This window comes from Mustelus asterias, chromosome 1 (genome assembly GCF_964213995.1).
Source record: "Mustelus asterias chromosome 1, sMusAst1.hap1.1, whole genome shotgun sequence".
NCBI classification, from domain to species: Eukaryota; Metazoa; Chordata; class Chondrichthyes; order Carcharhiniformes; family Triakidae; genus Mustelus; species Mustelus asterias.
The window spans coordinates 73,740,751-73,760,244 of NC_135801.1; the positions used below are offsets into that span (position 1 = coordinate 73,740,751).

The 19,494-nt window shown below is 41.6% G+C and overlaps 1 protein-coding gene across 1 annotated transcript in view; it reads left to right on the forward strand.

Annotated features, from left to right (window-relative positions):
- Positions 1-19,494, forward strand: part of ndst3 (N-deacetylase/N-sulfotransferase (heparan glucosaminyl) 3) — a 538,252-nt gene that overhangs the window by 208,560 nt on the left and 310,198 nt on the right. The window contains exon 2 of the mRNA XM_078235192.1: positions 13,590-13,677. The gene's annotated coding sequence lies outside the window, so the exon portion shown is untranslated. The remainder of the gene's footprint in view (positions 1-13,589; positions 13,678-19,494) is intronic.

A 19,494-nucleotide genomic window follows, 5' to 3' on the forward strand; every position in this document is an offset into this window, starting at 1 on the left:
TTGAAAGCTTCCAGGTGTCCATTGGGCATGGATATCAAAGTGACTAAGCCATTGCAAAGGTCTTAAAGGGCAGAGACATTAATGAATACCTTTCCCAGAATCACCATCCTGAGAGTGAACATCACCTTTCCCAAGGCAGCAAGGGCAAGTGCAGCCACTAGAGCAGTATCCTGGGGGAGTGACCCACGGTGAATGTGTGGTGGACCTCAGTTGTGCCTTTGTCCTATATGGACCACTGTTGTGTGTGCTTGTCATACCTGGACACATCCCCTTCCAGTTTGGGTCCTCCCCTCAGCACCTAGTATAAAGGTGGCTGTCTCCTCCCCCTTGTTCAGTCCAGGTTGGTTATATGTTGGAATCTGCTCCTGATTCTGTTGTGAATAAAAGCCTACACTTATATTGGCATATCGGTAGTCTTTCGCCTTATTGATAGCGCATCAGAATGCCCCCACCCCCAACAGTACAAGGCACCAAGTTCACGTTTGTCAAGACTTGCACCAAAGCCCGCCCTCTGGACTTCCCTCTGGTGGGGACAGTGCATCATAGGAAAGTGATTATTCGAGTTTCCAGCTAACATATGTGATACGCTATCAATTAGGCAAAAGACTACTTGTGTGCCAATACAACTGTAGGCTTTTATTCATAACAGAATCAGGAGCACATCCCAACAGATAACCAACCTGGACTGAACAAGGGGGAGGAGACTAGGTTATACTAGGTGATGAGGGGAGGAACCGAACCAGCAGGGGATGTGTCCAGGCATGACAAACACACAACGGTGGTCCATATAGGACAAAGGCACAACTGAAGTCCACCACAATATGTATATTAGGCTTTTTGAATGTGCATCAGTGGATGGCAACCTCATTAGGGCTGACAGGGCAGGTTGGGAGCATTGCAACTGGTTTGCCACTATTTGCCAGGTTTTGGGCCTGCGTCCAATTCATTGCCTGTTGGGATTCCTGCCAGGAGCTAGCAGGCCCAGTGAAAACCAGCCTATATTTATATTTTTGGATATTAGAAATAGGACATAAATTTAGGTGAGTTTAATTGTGTCTTTGTGAAAGAAAGGATTCAAAATTTAGTTAGATTCATGTTAAACGTGAAAACAAACAGAGGTTGAAGAAAGATGAGGTTGTTGTTTAGCAACCAGGGGTTATTCTAAGTTAGAAAGACATTTTGAGTTTTGTTTTAATCTGGACCCAAGGCAGTTGGAGCCAGGTAGCTGGAGAGGAAACGTTTCTCTCTCACTGCCAGAAGCAAAGGCAGAACAATGGAGTAAGTTTTATAAAGTTTAAAGTTTATTTATTAGTCACAGGTAAGGCTTACATTAGCACTGCGATGAAGTAACTGTGAAATTCCCCTAGTCGCCACATTCTGGCATCTGTTTGGGCTAATCCACCTAACCAGCACATCTTTCGAACAGTGGGAGGAAACCGGAGCACCCGGAGGAAACCCACGCAGACACAGGGAGAACGTGCAAACTCCACACAGACAGTGACCCAAGCCGGGAATCATAGAACATAGAACATAGAACATTACAGCGCAGAACAGGCCCTTCGGCCCACGATGTTGCACCGACCAGTTAAAAAAAAACTGTGACCCTCCAACCTAAACCAATTTCTTTTCGTCCATGAACCTATCTACGGATCTCTTAAACGCCCCCAAACTAGGCGCATTTACTACTGATGCTGGCAGTGCATTCCAATCCCTCACCACCCTCTGGGTAAAGAACCTACCCCTGACATCGGTTCTATAACTACCCCCCCTCAATTTAAAGCCATGCCCCCTCGTGCTGGATTTCTCCATCAGAGGAAAAAGGCTATCACTATCCACCCTATCTAAACCTCTAATCATCTTATATGTTTCAATAAGATCCCCTCTTAGCCGCCGCCTTTCCAGCGAAAACAATCCCAAATCCCTCAGCCTCTCCTCATAGGATCTCCCCTCCATACCAGGCAACATCCTGGTAAACCTCCTCTGCACCCTCTCCAAAGCCTCCACATCCTTCCTGTAATGTGGGGACCAGAACTGCACACAGTACTCCAAGTGCGGCCGCACCAGAGTTGTGTACAGTTGCAACATAACGCTACGACTCCTAAATTCAATCCCCCTACCAATAAACGCCAAGACACCATATGCCTTCTTAACAACCTTATCTACTTGATTCCCAACTTTCAGGGATCTAATCGAACCCAGGTCCCTGGCACTGGAAGGCAGCAGTGCTAACCACTGTGCCACCATGCAGTACCAAAAGCTAAAGAACTGGTGGTTCTAGAATTGGGATTAAAAAAAACTCAAGAAGAATTTGAACAGGGTTCCTTAGGGGTGAAGTTAAAGTAAACAGCAGAGCCTGTGCTCTGGTTGAAGAGACAGCTGCATTAACCAGTTTAAAAGTGGAGAAGCCAGACACCTGAAGTAATCCTAAGGTTGGCAACCCTATTACAGCCTGTGAAGCAGTGCACTCTTATCATTGTTTGGAAGCTTGAATGCAGGGGCAATTCAAGGCAGAGGAATACTGAAAGGAGAGATTAAAATCCTGGAAGTTGATACTTGGTGAAGCATCTGAGAGAAAATGTTGAATGGGAGCACATTCTAAGGTGTGTTGTGTCAAGAGTGGAGTTTGAAAACATTTGTGCGGAAGTCACAGTCCAGTGAGACCAGTTGGCTCAGAGTGTGATGATCGTGTGGGGCAATTTTGATCAGAAATCCACATAAATTGGATTGGGTGGCATTTGCCACTTGGTTTCAGAGTGTGGTGTGTCTGACTACAGTTGGCCTGTCGATTTACAGGGATTATGCGCTTACTGAGACCAATATAGTACAAGACATATTCTGTAACTTGTGTTAACTTTAAAAATCTATTTACAGTTGTGAAGACATATTCTGTAACTTGTGTTAACTTTAAAAATCTATTTACAGTTGTGAAGACATATTCTGTAACTTGTGTTAACTTTAAAAATCTATTTACAGTTGTGAAGGGCGGCACGGTAGCACAGTGGTTAGCACTGCTGCTTCACAGCTCCAGGGACCTGGGTTCGATTCCCGGCTTGGGTCACTGTCTGTGTGGAGTTTGCACATTCTCCTCGTGTTTGCGTGGGTTTCCTCCGGGTGCTCTGGTTTCCTCCCACAGTCCAAAGATGTGCGGGTTAGGTTGATTGGCCATGCTAAAATTGCCCCTTAGTGTCCTGGGATGCGTAGATTAGAGGGATTAGTGGGTAAAATATGTAGGGATATAGGGGTAGGGCCTGGGTGGGATTGTGGTCGGTGCAGACTCGATGGGCCGAATGGCCTCTTTCTGTACTGTAGGGTTTCTATGATTTCTATGATAAGATATAGGTGTTGTGAAAGGGTAGTGAATTTAATCAGACTTTTCATTTTCTTGTGTTAAAAGCTAATTGGCAGTCCTATGACTGTTCACCCATTTTATTTTAAGTAAAAGTTACGATCTTTTGAGCCAGGGTTCCATTCTGTGACCTTCCCACCCAGTAGTAACATCAACTGGGATCATAAGTTATTATATTAACAACACCCACTCCTTACACAAATTTACCAACAGGATGAAGCTCCCAACTACTGAATGGTCTGTTAACAAAACGTAGCTTCAAAGTGTACTTGTAAAATTCAGATGCCCAGAAAGAGATAAAGCAGAGGAACCCACAAAAGGAGAAAAGAAAATTCAGCCACGGTGAATTTTTTTCAAATGTATAAAATACTTCATTGCTTCTTATTATTCAGCTGGTTTATACGGAGGATAACCATTACAGACTATGCACGTCCCACAATCCCAGATTTTAGGCTATTTGCAACCACACCAAGAGCACTGAACCATTCTCGTAGTCAGGGTCATCCCAGTACAGAGCAAATTTAAATGAAGTTTTCCAACGGAAATTCATGTGTTATCTAGAAACCTTGAATGTACAAAGATATTTTCTTCAAGGTTCCCTCAATAGCTTTGCTGCAGAATTGAAAGCTTTTTACAAAATGTGTTTGTGTGTGCGTGTGTTTATTTTTAAGTTGCTTGTTGACATTTTTAATTGGAATTCAAATTAAAAATAAAGTCACTGCACCAGCTGGCTGATGATGATCATACGATTACAGCCAAACCTAACTGCGTGATCAGCATTGTGTGGTTGCTGCATCTGTTACTAAGTATAACAGCACACTTACCCAGACCAAATGGCTCTTTGTCGATAGAAAAACTATGGTTGAGGAGCCACCTTAAGCTATATTGTTTCACAATAATATGATAGGAAGAGAAGAAAAGCAGAACATTTTTAAATGGAGAGAGACTGCAGAATTCTACAGTGGGATCTTGGTGTCCTTGTATATGAATCAGAGAAGTTGGCAAGCAGGTACGGCATGTAATTAGGAAGACAAATGGAATGTTGGCCTTTTTTGCAAAGAGGAAGGACTATAGATGTAGGCCCCTTGCTGAAGTTGCACAGGGCGTTTGTGAAATCGCACCTGGAGTATGCTGTACAATTTTTGTGTACAGAAGGGCTGTACTTGTATTGGAAGTACTTAGAGAAGTTTCACGAGGCTGATTCCTGGGATGAAAGGACGTCTTGTGAAGAAGAGTTGAGCAGGTTGGCCCCATACTCATTCAGTGATCTTACTGAAACATCAAATTCTGAGGGGTTGGGCTTGACAAGATAGATGCTGGAAGGATGTTTCCGCTCATGAGGGAAATTGGGAAATAGAGGGACACGGTTTAAAAATAAGGCATCTCACTTCTAAGTTAGAGAGCAAGAGGAATTCCTGGGATGGCAGGTCTGTCTTATGAGGAGAGACTAAGTCGGTTAGGATTATATTCACTGGAGTTTAGAAGAGTGAGAGGGAAATCTCATAGAAAGTTACAAAGTTCTAACAGGGTTAGACAGGGTAGATTCAGAAAGAATGTTCCCGATAGTGGGGGAATCCAGAACTAGGGGTCATAGTTTAAGGATAAGGGGTAAACCTTTTAGAAATGAGGTGAGGAAAAATTTCTTCACCCGGAGGATGGTGAATGTGTGGAATTCACTACCATAGAATGTAGTTGAGGCCAAAACGTTGTTGATTTCAAGAAGAAATTAGATATAGCTCTTGGGGCTAAAGGGATCAAGGGGTTTGGGGGGGGAAGGGGAATCAGGATATTGAATTCGATGATCAGCCATGATTAAGATGAATGGTGGAGCAGGCTGGAAGGGCCAAATGACCTACTCCTGCTTCTAGTTTCCATGTTTCTATGAATTTCCTGTCAAAAATTTGTTAGCCTTTGGAATTGGCTTCCACAGAGAGCAGTGGAGGCTGGGTCATTGAATATATTCACTGCTGAGTTAGACAGATTTCTGATCAAAGAAGTAGACAAGAGTTATGGGGGACAGGGAGTAAATTGGACTTGATGACAGAATAAGATCAGCCATGATTGTATTGAGTGGAGAAGCAACTCAATGGGCCGAATGACTTGCTCCTGCTCCCAATTCTTATCTTTTACTATTTACATGAGGTGTACATTGAGGCTTCACAACTTTGACTAGAATTTGATGCAAGATTAAGTCACACCTTATCACTGAGTATTGTTTTGTCAGAAATAAAAGTAGGTATTTTAAAATATTTCACCTGCTTGGAAAATATGATTTCAGACAAGATTGATTTTCAGGAAGAATCCATTTTGTTCCTGATATGAGAAATTTGCATTATTTTCCTTTAATTACCACAGTATTTATTCTTGCATGTTTTGTTTTACTATTTTAATTAATTTAAAGCAGTTTAAACATTTATTCGGCACATTCTTTTTTATTCGGATCAGTCTTTAAGGATGGTTGGGGATAATTCTCAGTTTCTCTGGGGGTGGAAAGATTGATGCCACCCTGCCAGTCCTGTCTCTTTTGTGGCATCAAGCTTCTATGAAAAAGGTACCAAGTCCACCTGTTGACCACCAACCACCACTGCCCCATTTCTACCACTGGACAGATTTCTACCTCTGTTTTATTCCATGCACACACCTAGTGGTGCTTAACCAGTTGGTCCACAAAGACACCCTGGGTCCTGAGGAAATTTGGGACTACTTGCATTTTTCCTAAGATCATTCTTGGATCCAGAAAGTTGCATCTATTCATGGTGATCCAAAAGACATTTGATTTTCCTCCCACACAACTGCCACAGTAATAAATGTTTATCTATCAGTTCCACTGCAGTTCACTAGATGGCTCTATGCAATGTAACATTTTCCAGAGAACTTTAAGTGGTGCTACACCCACTTATGTTGATTCTTCAGGGGCAGACATGCACTACTTGCATGGCCCATAACAACTTTGTTCATTGATACCATCGAAGAATGTCTTGCAGTCCATGCCGTTAATGGCCTGTGCTGCTGCCTGCCCCTATGGGGATCAATGTAGTCTGTATCGCACCAGGAGAAGGAGTGAATGAATTTCTCTTCCATTGGGCCAGAATTTCCACCAAAATAAAGTGCCAACTGATTTATGTGTGAAAAAGTTAACACAACCTCAGAAATGGAATAGGTGTGCAGTTAAATGTCAATATCCTGAAGTTGCAATCAGAGTTGTGCCGTTCCACTCTTCGTTTCATGAAAATGTTATTTGACTATCTCCTTACCACAGAAATGCACTGAATATTCTGGGGTTGCTGTATGTGTGTAGCAGATACAAAGAAAAATGGCTGTTGGTATTTAGAGCTAGTAATTAGTTGTGTAAGCAGTTTTTTATCAACATAATTGTGAATTACTTCCAATAACCCCCTCTGGCACTGAAAATTATTCTATTGCAAGTCTAGAATTGCATTCCCTCAAGGTTTTGACTTTAAAGACATAAAATTTATGTCTATCTTTTCACCCGCATCCTTTCTTTATCTTAATCCAATATTTTCTTCCCCTTCCTTTATTTTTCTGATTTGATATAGAATTCAAACTCCTCAGTGCTTCCTGGATTCCAAATCTATTTAACCAATCTGATTGGTTCAGATTGATTAAATAGAATCCTCCAATTGCTTTGCTCCTTCAGGCATCAATCTTAAATGCACTGAAGCTTCCTCTAAGATACTGGAGTTTCTTTCAATGGCTTTTTGGACATGAACTCCAAACATGCAGACAATTTGATGACATCTATTTTGCTCCTGAAATTCTGCTTGTACCACCAGTATGATGCAGAGTAATTGCTGACTTTCATTGATTTTGTTGGGTATGTGCATTCTAATTATGTGTCCTGGCAGCAATCATTTTAAAAGGTGAAATTGTCACAATGTTTAATTTGCTTAATTTAGTTGTATTTGGACCACTGTGAGCAGTTCATTGTGTGTGATCATTCTGAAGTGCAAATGGTTGGTATAATTCTACATCACATCAAATGGCACGGTGGCACAATGGTTAGTACTCATAGTGCCTGGGACCTGGGTTTAATTCCAGCCTTGGGTGACTGTCTGTGTGGAGCTTGCACGTTCTCCCCATGGCTGTGTGGGTTTCCTCCCACAGTCCAGAGATATGCAGTTTAGGTGGATTAACCATATTACGTTGCCATTAGTGACCCAAGAAGTGTAGGTTAGGTAAATGCATGGGGTTATGTGGATAGGGTGGGGTGGATTGGGCTTGGGTAAGATGCTCGTTCAGAGAGCAGACTCAATGGGCTGAATGGCCTCCTTCTGTACTGTAGCGATTCTATGATAATGCTGGTGGCACTGTACCATTTCCAAATGTGCCATTAACATCCAGTTTGGATAAATGTTTGTGATAACCTTCTGCTTTCCTTAACAAGCTTTATAGATAGATTTTTAATTTTCCCATTTGAGTGTGAGTTGCTTGAGGACAAGATAACATTTTTGAATCTGCATACTTTGCCAAATGCTCAGCATTCCGTACTTGTAAACTGAGAGTAGCTGAAACCACTTTGTCTGCAATACTGTGTCAAGCAAATTGTTGCTTGCTATGTGCAATCCGGTTTGAACTTTCGGTATCAGTTGACTTGCTGAGTTTCAATAGGAATTGTAGACCTATCTGAGATGACAGAATGTTCCTTTGACTGAAATTCAAATATCGCCGTCTCAACTTTTTATGATGATTGGAAAAGCCTTGTGCTTTCATTGACCTGCAGACTTCCAGTGAGTGTTACATGTTGGACATCCAGTTAATCGCATCTGCAATTTGTGCTGATTAAGCTCAATCAAAGATGTGATCAAAGCGTCTGTGATAGTAGTACAAAACCTCTTTGAAACCTAGACTTTTTAGTCCCTTGGCAGCTTTCCATTTGTTTTAATCAAGTTGGCAAACAAATGAACTTTGCGACTTTGAAGAGAAGCTCTCCTTCAATAGTCAAATCTCTTCCGAGTCCCTCTCCAATTGTAACTCATGATCAATTTCAAATTCCATGCCTGTCATTCATTCCAAGATCACGAGATTCACTTCTGTGTAATGTTTCTTTTCTTTGCTTCTTTTTACATAGCTTTGTCTAGTAGCATCAGAAGACAGGATACCAGACATTTTCTCAGGTGACATTGATAAAATTATGACATTTATAAATTATTATAGTTTGGGATTATAGTTTTAAATTTAGTGTCATAGAAACCCTACAGTGCAGAAGGAGGCCATTCGGCCCATCGAGTCTGCACCGACCGCAATCCCACCCAGGTCCTACCCCCACATATTTACCCGCTAATACCTCTAACCGACACATCTCAGGACTCTAAGGGGCAATTTTTAACCTGGCCAATCAACCTAACCCGCACATCTTTGGACTGTGGGAGGAAACCGGAGCACCCGGAGGAAACCCACGCAAACACGAGGAGAATGTCCTGTCCTGGTATATTCTGAGGTTTAAAGTGAAGTTCAAAACTGACCACAAAAGGCTGTGAACAAGATGGCTGCATGATCCCTTTGATTTCTTTGTGGATTGAAGCTACTCCCTCGACTCAGGAGAGAATAAAAGGGACATTTAAGATTGTGGTTGACTCAATGCCCTTTCCTAAAATTTAAATCAAAAGGGTAATTTCAAATTGATTGCGTCATTCAGATGCAACTGTGTCAAACTCTCAAGGTGTGAAATCCACATCGCAGGATGTATAATCGACCTAATCTCCCAAATTATTTGGAAAAATACTTTGGTCGCAAAAAACGTCACAGGATGAGAAAGCCATTCTTTCTGTTCCCTTTGAAAAATGCAGCAGAAGCTGTTTTTAAAAAAGAATTCCATCGAACCCCACTGCACATAATCCAAACACAGTAAGAAGTCTCACAACACCAGGTTAAAGTCCAACAGGTTTATTTGGTAGCAAATACCATAAGCTTTCGGAGCGCTGCCCCTTCGTCAGATGGAGCCACGAAGGGGCAGCGCTCCAAAAGCTTAGGTATTTGCTACCAAATAAACCTGTTGGACTTTAACCTGGTGTTGTGAGACTTCTTACTGTGCTTACTCCAGTCCAACGCCGGCATCTCCACATAATCCAAACAGCCAAAGTACCAAACCACAATAACTCGAAAGTGGGAGAAGGACTCCTTCAATTTGTTCCAACTTCAGGTTCACCTGGGAACCAATCTCCTGGAAATTAGACTGCGAGAAGCCTGACATCTTATTAAGAACCCTCTGCTTTACAAGACATTCATTTCAACTAAAACATCAATTTTGTCTAAGAAACTATAGGCCTGCCATGAAAGAGATTGGGGATTGTGGTGGGCAGTTAGAAAACTAACAGGAAGAGGACACTCCATAAATACCCCCAAACTCAATTGAGGAGCCCATAAAATTATGACATTTATAAATTATTATAGTTTGGGATTATAGTTTTAAATTTAGTGTCCTGTCCTGGTATATTCTGAGGTTTAAAGTGAAGTTCAAAACTGACCACAAAAGGCTGCGAACAAGATGGCTGCATGATCCCTTTGATTTCTTTGTGGATTGATTGCAAAAGATAGGGTTGAAGCATTTGTAACCATCTTCAGCCTGAATTGCTGAGTGGATGGTTCATATCTGCCTCCTGCAGTCCCCAGATGCCAGTCTTCAGCCAAGTTGATTCACTCCATGTGATGTCAATAAACAGCTAAAGGCACTAGATACTGTAAAAGCTATGGATCTGGACAACATTCCAGCAATAGTAATGAAGACTTATGTTCCAGCACGCCCCTAGCCAAGCTGTTCTAGTTCAGCTACAACACTCGTATCTAGCTGGCAATATGGAAAGTTTTCCAGGTATGTCCTGTACACTAGCAACAGGACAAATCCAACCTGGCCAATTGCCACCCTATTAATCCACTCTCAATCATCAGCAAAGCAATGCAAGCTGTCATTGTCATTGCTATCAAGCAACACTTACTCAGCAATTACCTACTCACTGACACTCAGTTTGAGTTCTGGCAGGGCCTCTCAGCTCCTGATCTCATTATAGCCTTGGTCCAAACACGTACAAAAGAGCTGAACTCCAAAGGTGAGGTGACAGGGATTGCAGTTGACATCAAGGCAGCATTTGATCGTGTATGGCATCAAGGGCCCCTAACAAAACCAGAGTCACTGGGAATCAGGGGATAGATAGTTGTGGTTATTGAATATCAGTCAGCTCCACACTGGGACATTTCTACAGGAAATCCGCAGGGTTGTGTCCTGGGACTAAACAGCTTTACCTGCTTCATCAATGACCTTTCCTCTAACTTACGGTTAGAAGTGGGGATGTTTGTGATAATTGCACAATGTTCAGCACTGTTCATGACTCCTCAGCTCCTCGAGCAGTCCATGTTCATATGCAGCATGACCTGGACAATATTCAGGCTTGGGCTGATAAGTGGCAAGTCACAAGTGCCAAACAATGAAAGTTAAAGTTTATTTATTAGTCACATGTAGGCTTAAATTAACACTGCAATGAAGTTACTGTGAAAATCCCCGAGTTGCCACACTCCGGCACCTATTCAGGTACACTGAGGGAGAATTTGGCATGGCCAATGCACCTAACCAGCACATCTTTCAGATTGAGAGAGGAAACTGGAGCACCCGGAGAAACCCACGCAGACACGGGGAGAACGTGCAGACTCCGCACAGATAGTGACCCAAGCCAGGAATCGAACCTGGGTCCCTGGTGCCGTGAGGCAGCAGTGCTAACCACTGTGCCATCCTTCAACAAGACAGAAACTAATATCTACCTATGAATTCAGTAACTCATCAAGGCTCCTGAGCCAGCACCTTCCAAACCCACAACCTCTACCACCTAGAAAGGCGAAGGCAGCAGATGCATGGGAACACCATTACATGCATGTTCCCCTCCAAGCTACGCACCATTCTCACGTGGAACTATATCATAGTTCCTTTACACACTGTCAAAATCCTGGAATGTACTTCCTTACAACCCTGTGGGTGTACCTACACCACATGACCTGCAGTGGTTCAAAAAGGTGGCTCACCACCATCTTCGCGAGAATAATTAGGGATAGTCAACAAACATTGACCTAACCCACAATGCCCACACCCCATGCATAAATAAATAAAAATATCTAAGTTGTAACCATGTTGTTTTATATCCATCTGTATCTAATCTTGGTGAGTGTGTGTAATGAGTGAGTGGCAGATGCATTTAAACACCTGGGACAAGATTATAATAGTAAATAACCCACTTTATTTTAAAACTCTCAATCTTGCTGCTGAAATTATTTAATAGAGAGAATGGATGGGATTTTATGGCCTTGCTCATCCCAAAACCATAAAATCTTGCCCGAGGTCAGCGGACCTTTCCGTGGTCTGCCCCTCATCCGCTATGATTCCTGTGATGGGCGGGGCGGTAAAATTCTGGTGAATCACTCTGAAGATAAGAACATACACATCACATTGTCTATAACCATTGATCAGAGGCAGCAGAAAATAACGCACAAATGTTGTCCATGACATTAGGGTCAATTAAGAAAATCATATGATCTGTTCTGGAATGCCTGATAGTAAACTTGGTTGGTTTGACTGTTCAAGATCAAATAAATGCTTAGACTGTTCTACTGAAAAGAAGATGCAACATATTTGGAGACAATGCAGCAGTCTCTCAGTCTACAACTTACAGACTGCAAGTCCCAGCCACGTGTTGTAGGTACCAGGTTGTAAATAGCTGTGTGGTAAACTGTTCATTTCTTTCGAAGATGAAAGGGAGTTTGGGTTGCGATATGTCCACCTTATTACAAGGTGAAGATGTTTCACGTTGCTATGGGGAAGTGGGCAAAGGAAACCATGAGTGGGATTTTCAGCTATTCTCACTGACAGGATTTTCTGGTCCCGCTGACAGCGACCCTCTACTGTGGGTTCCCTGGTGGTGGAGAGCGTGAATGGGAATTCCTGTTGACAACGGCAGGGCCGAAAGACCCTGCCACTGGCCAAGGGCGGGCCACCTCCGCCACCACAAAACACATTGTGGGAGGTGAGGAGAATCCTGCCCAGTATTTGACATCAGGTAACAGATCTCCCTACAAATTAACGAGTAGCACAGACAGACAGTGTGGTCAACAGAGAGAGATAAAGCTGCTTCACTTTGTGAATTATGGCATTTTTTACATATCTGCACTGAGTTGTTGTAAATGCTTGAGAGGCATATGCTATGGGTGGTTTTTGCTGGAAGCCTCAACAGAAATTCTTACCAACCTGGTCACATCACGATATTTCAGCGTGAGATTTCTATCATCTGGGATTGCAGCTTCTGAACTACATTTTCCTGCTTAATATTCAGATGCTATGCCATATCTTTTTGAGATAGCTTTCGTTATGGCTTTGTGACAAATTAGATAGGAAATCGCCTAAGAATTTGACGACCTGCGGGTCTTTATTTGTTGTTTGACTTCTACACTTTAAAAAAATATATGTATTTATATAGTGTTTTTCATGACCACTAGGCAGCCTAAAGTGCTTTACAGCCAGTGGAGTACTCTTTAAGTAAAGTCACTATTGTAATTTTGGAAATGTGTTATTTAATTTACACTCAGCAAGCTTTCATAAACTGCAGTGTGATTCTGACCAGATAATGTGTTTATTTTGTGGCATTGATTGAGGGATAAATATTGACAAGGACACTGGAATAATTCCCCTGCTCTTCCTCAAAATAGGACAATTGGAGCTTTTACGCTCACCTATTCTTTTGCTTGCTGCCACAGATTCCACTATAGCAGTGTTAGTTTCAAAGTGACCTTGGAATAGAGGAAGTCTGCATTCCACAGCCTGCAATTCTATGTGAGCAGCTCTCTTCCCTGGTCAGGGGCAAATGTCATTACTCTGCCACTGACTGCAAAATCTAAGCCATTGAGTTGGAAAATTTCTGGAGATCAGAAAAAGCCACGGCTATAACTTGTCATCCAAAAGACAGTAACCCTGACCATGCAACGCTCCCACAGTGCTGCTTTGGAGTGCCAGGCTAGATTTTTTTGTGCTCAAGTCAAGGAGTTGGACTTGAACCCACTACCTTGTGCCTCAGGGATGAAAGTGCCACCAAATGAGCCACGGCTGATATCCTTGAGTTCTTCTGCTATGAGTCTGTGCTGTATACAACTGAAATCTTTCACCTGGAATTAATACTGATCCACAAGGTATTTTCTTATTTAATAGACTTTTTATAGCCTTTGTTCATATTTCTGATCATCCTTTCCCCAGAACAAGACATCATCTGTAATAGCGACCACTCCTTCAATGTCATCTAACATCTGCAAAACTCAGGGCCAGAATTTGCGTTAAAATCAAGGTAAAATGTTCATCTCTCACTATTATTATTGTACAAGACTGACAGCAAATTTCTGACCTCTGCACAAAGAGTCATAGATGTTTACAGCATGGAGGCAGGCCCTTCGGCCCAACTTGCCCACGCCGCCCAGTTTTTTACCATTTAAGCCTGCATTTGGCCCTTATCCCTCAGACGGCAGAGTGAATTTCAAAGTTAGCACTGAAATTCCTATAAACTGATTGAGATGCAATATAGAGCTTTTGAAGGAAAATTTAATCATCATCTTACTGAACCTCACATTTGGAAATAGAACAAAATTCTTTTGATATAGGACCTCAAACCACCAATATTTCTTTTGAACAAAAAGTGGTTTTGACTCTTCATCGACAGTTCTGGACGTTAAATGAAGTGGCAGTTGTGGCTAGGAAAAAGAGAGAGAGTTAATGGCCTATGATTCCCTCTCCCTCATCTGAGTCTCGGATTGTTCAAGTTGATTTTTGTGTGAACTACTGGAACTGCTCAGCGAAACCCCCTGTTGTTCACTGAAAAGAAAACCTTATCATTAAAAAGCACATATTTTCTAAAAGGTGTTCAGTAACTTTCTTCATCTCAAACTGATCAGATGCACAATTAAATGTGGAAATCAAGAAGTAGCTGTCAGTGACAGCCTGTAGGGTGCGCCATTGCAATCTTCACAACTGGAATCGGTTGGAAAGCAATTAATTATCATGAACCTTTATTCCTTTTAAGGACTAATTAAGAAGTTATGCCTTATTCACTCCGGAGTAGCTACACTTTTATCATTGTACTCAGTCATAATTACTTATGAATAACCTCTCTGATCCTGAAAAGAAAATTTTACAAGTGTGGGGTTTCAATCCCTCAGAAGAACATTTAATAATTGCAGTTTATAAAAATTCTTTTTAATGTCTGATATTTTTAGTTCTTCCTTATCTGCCATATATAAGCTGCAATGTGCATTTCACTTGCTGAGCAATGATTTTAAAAGTGGATAATATTCCTTGCTTTTTTGCGACCTGCTTTGTCGTCGGTGAAAATTCTTCCCTCTGATTGACTGATCAGCTTGGGTGCTCTCTGCCATTTTGCTCATTGCTACAGGTCCCGATCAAACAAGATCGAAACTGACATCTTAGCCAAAAGGCCGAGATGGCTTTGAAAAATTGCATCAGGTAAAGCTTCGGTTTAACCTCGTTGGCTACCCTGACTCTTTACTCTACCCTAGTTTAGGCAAACCATGGTCATAGGCATCAGTGCATCCCAAGTGCAATGGGCTAGCTTCGTCACTACTTGATTATGGTTTCACCCCTAATTTCAAAGTGGCATCAGACTAGACAAAGTCTACATTCTAGAACCTGTTAATTCTATTTGGGCTGCTTTTCTCAAGGTCAGGAGCAAATGTCATTACTTTGCCACTGATTGCAAAATCTGGACTGTTGAGTTTGAAAATGTCTGCAGCTGAAGTGATTGCAAATGTATTCTGGTGTTCATATAACTTCCAAGAAGGCTATTTAAAGTTACGCAACTTTTAAGAGTCTTTATCCAATTGAACTTACCAGTCGCTACAATTTGCCTCAAATGTACAAAGTATTTTGGCATTTGACATTAAACCACAGAAAGGGAACATAGTGTGATATTACTTTCTCTAGGGTGTTCATTACACTATGTTCCCTTTCTGTTGGTTAATTAATATTTTCAAGGTCGAGGCACATTCCCAGTAATATGCCTGGGTTTTCAACATGTTGGATTGACTTGGCAGCCCTTTAGAAATGTTGGGTGAGTCCCAGTTCTGACTTTCCCAACCCTGTTACTGGGCTGTGCAATTTTCAGGATCACCTTTAAAGTGTGCAGGCTGCTTCCTTTCTCAATTCTGCTTCTGGCACTCCTGACCTGGCCAATTCCATTGTGAGGATAGGTCTCACCTATTCCACTGCAATTTTCATGGAGTTGGGCCTGCTTTTTGAAGACTCATAGTTCATGGCCCCTTAGAGGAGTGGTGAACCAGAGTGTGCATGACGGACCTTTTAAAAAGTAAGTTCAGAAGGTCCCTCTAATGCATCCTATGCCAAGCTTGTGCACTTCTATGCCCATTGACCCACTGCACAGTTTCTGGAACCAATGAACACAAGTGTAAAGTGGAATGCGTGAAAAAAAAGTAATCCATTGATTTATTTCTCTTATGATAAAACGATCTGGACTGCTAAAAGTGCCAAGCATCCAGGCCCTTCAAAGGTTCCAAAACCACTAGCCTTAAGCAGTTGAAGCCAATTGAACTATGTAAACAAACATAGTGAAAAGATCAGAGGATCTAAGTTATCAATCAAACAATGTCTATACTGGGGAGCAGGTGTTCTGTTATTCTAATAGCTGTCTGGACTCTCAGCCAAGTCTCACTATGTATGTTGGCTGAGAGCCCAGACAGCTGTTAAAATAACAGAACATCTGCTCCCCACTGTTAACATTTTTGATTGACAGCTCAGGCTCTCTGAACTTCTAAATATGTTTGTTTATATAGCTCAACTGGTTACAAGTGCTTGTGGTTTGTGAATCTTCAAAGGGCCTGGATGACTGACACATTTATTAGCTTTCAGTCAAGATCTTTTTTCATAAGAGGAATTTATTAATGGAGTACATTTTTTCAAAGCTATTTTTCTTACATATTCCACTGTGATGTCCATTGGTCCTAGAAAGTGCACAACGGGCCATGGAAGTACCAGAGCTGGGCACAGGAGGCATGAGGGGATGTAGGGGAGGGAGGAAGGGCAGAATCTAGCATGGGAACGTGGAGGGGTGGATGGAGGAAAGAGCTTTGCATAAGAGAACATGAGATGGCCAAGGGGTTGGGTGGCATGGATGGGGCATGTGAAGTGTTTATAGGGTGAAGGAGATCTGAGGGGTGAGAGCTGGATGGCATTTATGTTAAATTTTCCACTGCAGCACCTTCAGACCTTTTAAACTGCCCACATTGGCACTCAACAGCCGCTGTGCCTGCCTCTGCACTTCCACCCAGGTAGCCTCTGGACCCTAGTAATGAAGATCCCACCCTAGCAGGCACTTTCTTGCAAGGTGGGCAGGCCAAGCTGGGATTTTTCCCAATTCCCACTGCCCACCTGGAAGATGAAAATCCAGGCCATTGTCTCTTTCACTTCATTATTGTTCCTGCTTTGCTGACTTGATGCGCATCACTGACCCAGTGTCTTCATTTTCTTTATCACATCACATCATTACTTCTAAATTCAGTTTTTATCCCAACGTACAGGACGTTTGTTTATCTTGGTACATGTTTAAGCTTGGCTTCCATACAATACATCCCAAGCACGTCAGTGCATTGATATATTTCTCTGTTGCTTTTAGGCATTTATTGTTAGCAACTCCATTAACATTTTTGATCAATACTAACGGTGGACACAGTTAGACTCTCAGGATACACTGTATTAATTGTCTCCGTATTCAAAATTCTGAACTATGATATTTGACTTTATGTTCATACACCATGTTGCAGTTTGATGTCATCACCAATTTGGCATTAGATGTCCTCAATTTTGTATTTAGCTTCTTGTGAACTATTTATCGCATGATGTTACATCCTGAATCTAATCTGAAACAAATAATTCTATTGTTTATCGTGAGGACGGTTGTACATTCAGCAGCATCCCTAGTCTGAACTACAGCCGCAAAATTAATTCTTGTTTTGAGTAGGCATTTTCAACTCTGAACTTTCTTTTAAAGTTCTTTGCTTGTTTGACAACAATAGTTTTGCTTTTAGTTAACACCTGTATTTGGCCGTGTACTAGACATTTCTTTCCTCGTGATTTACTACAGTAGTTATAATCTATTATTTTTTGCTGACGAACTGACTGGACTATTTTTATTGCATTATCATTACTTAATTCCCAGTTCTTGTAATATTGTATCTGTGTTTCTGGCTCCATTTTACTGATCTGTGCTACTCAACAAATATCAACTGTTGTCTGTAGATCTTTTCTTTTAGCTGTCCTATCTCTGACTTAACCATCTCCTGTATCAACTGAGAGTTTGTTATTAATGAAGCTGCCTACAAGGGATCTGTACTCGCAAGACTTGGCCATTTCTGGCACCTCTATTATATCTTAATCAACACTTTCTCCTTGGGTTTGGAGCCTGCTGTGAAACACATCTTAACATGCAATATCATTCTGAGGTGTAAAACATTCATAAAGCTTATCTCTTAACTCTAGCTTCCATTTGTGCTCTCCTTCAGCATACACAAATGTGTTTGTATACCTCAACACTTGCATATAGGAAATTAAGGACTGGGCTATGTGATTGAAAAAAACAAAGTATTCATTACAAGATATAGAGAGGGCAAGCAGAAGACCTACTTTCTATCCTCCAAGGTTGAAATTAAATAAATTCAGAAACCTAAGTACTCTAGCTCTACATATTGTTTTGATTGTATTCTAGCCAAGATAGGTTCTCGTTTCGCCAGTAGTTATTTATGAATTGAGTTCATTGAAATCTAGAAATCGCAAAGTAGTTACCTATGAGGTAAGCCCTTAAACCCATCTCATACATTTAAAAAATATGTATTTTCCCTCTGATTACAACATTCAATTGTCTCTCAATTTGTTTTAAGGTTTTGCTTCAATAACCTTACCTGGAAATCAATTTTCCTTGTTTATTATACTTGGTAGGAAAAAACTTCTTGACATCAGTTCTAAGTTTGTCTGTTACCAGTTTGAACTTTGCCCTTTTATCTTAAAATGGAAACAAAGAAACATAGAAGATAGGAGCAGGAGTCGACCATTTGGCCCTTCGAGCCTGCTCCGGCATTCATTATGATCATGGCTGATCATCCAACTCAGTAACCTGTTCTTGCTTTCCCCTCCATAAACTTTGATTTCTTTAGCAACAAGAGCTATATCAAACTTCCTGAAAACACACAATGGGTGGGATTCTCTGACCCTCTCACAGCCAGGATTCTCCTGTCCCGCTGCAATGAACGGAGATTTGGCTGAGCGCCAAATTCTCCATCCTCACCGGTAGTGGCAGCGGGGCGTGAACAACGGGAGAATTCTGGCCAACATTTCAACTTCAACTGCTTTCTGTGACAGAGAATCCCACAAGCTTACCACTAACTGGGTGAAGTAACTTCTCATCTCAGACCAAAATGACTGACCCCATATCCCCAAACTGTGACCCCTGGTTCTGGACTACCCTGCCGTCGTGAACATCCTTCTTTTATTTTACCCTGCCTAATCCTGTTCTAATTTTATAGGTTATGATGAGATTCCCCCCTCATTTTTCTAAACTCTAATGAATATAATCCTAACCGACTCCATCTCTCCTCAGACTTCAGTCCCACCATCCCAAGAATCAGTCTGATAAGTGTTTTGGCTTCAACATCTCCTTGACTTTCTCCTTATTTACTTCCTTCAGGGCCATTCTCAGTTACTTCCTTTCCAAGAGTGAAAAGACCAATTTTCTCAAGTCTTTCCTTAAAACTGAGTTCTTTAAGCTCATGGGTTATCTCTGAATTCTTTGAACTTTTCGCTTCAGTCAGGATGACCATGACAGCACTGCAAAGAGCAACACAAACCTTTGGCAAAGATAACACCGCATTCATCATAAAATTTATCTGTAGGGAAACAAGTCAGTTGTCAAATTGGACATAAACCATCTGAAGCATCAACTGACTCCATTTTCTCAGTAGATGTTGTCTAACCTGTTGACCCCTCTCCAGTGTTTTTTACTTCGTTTCAGATTGATGCTTTTTGATTTTGTTTTAAAAAGAGGTGAATTAGTCAGCAAATTAGTCAGAGCATTATAGCAGAGTGCAAT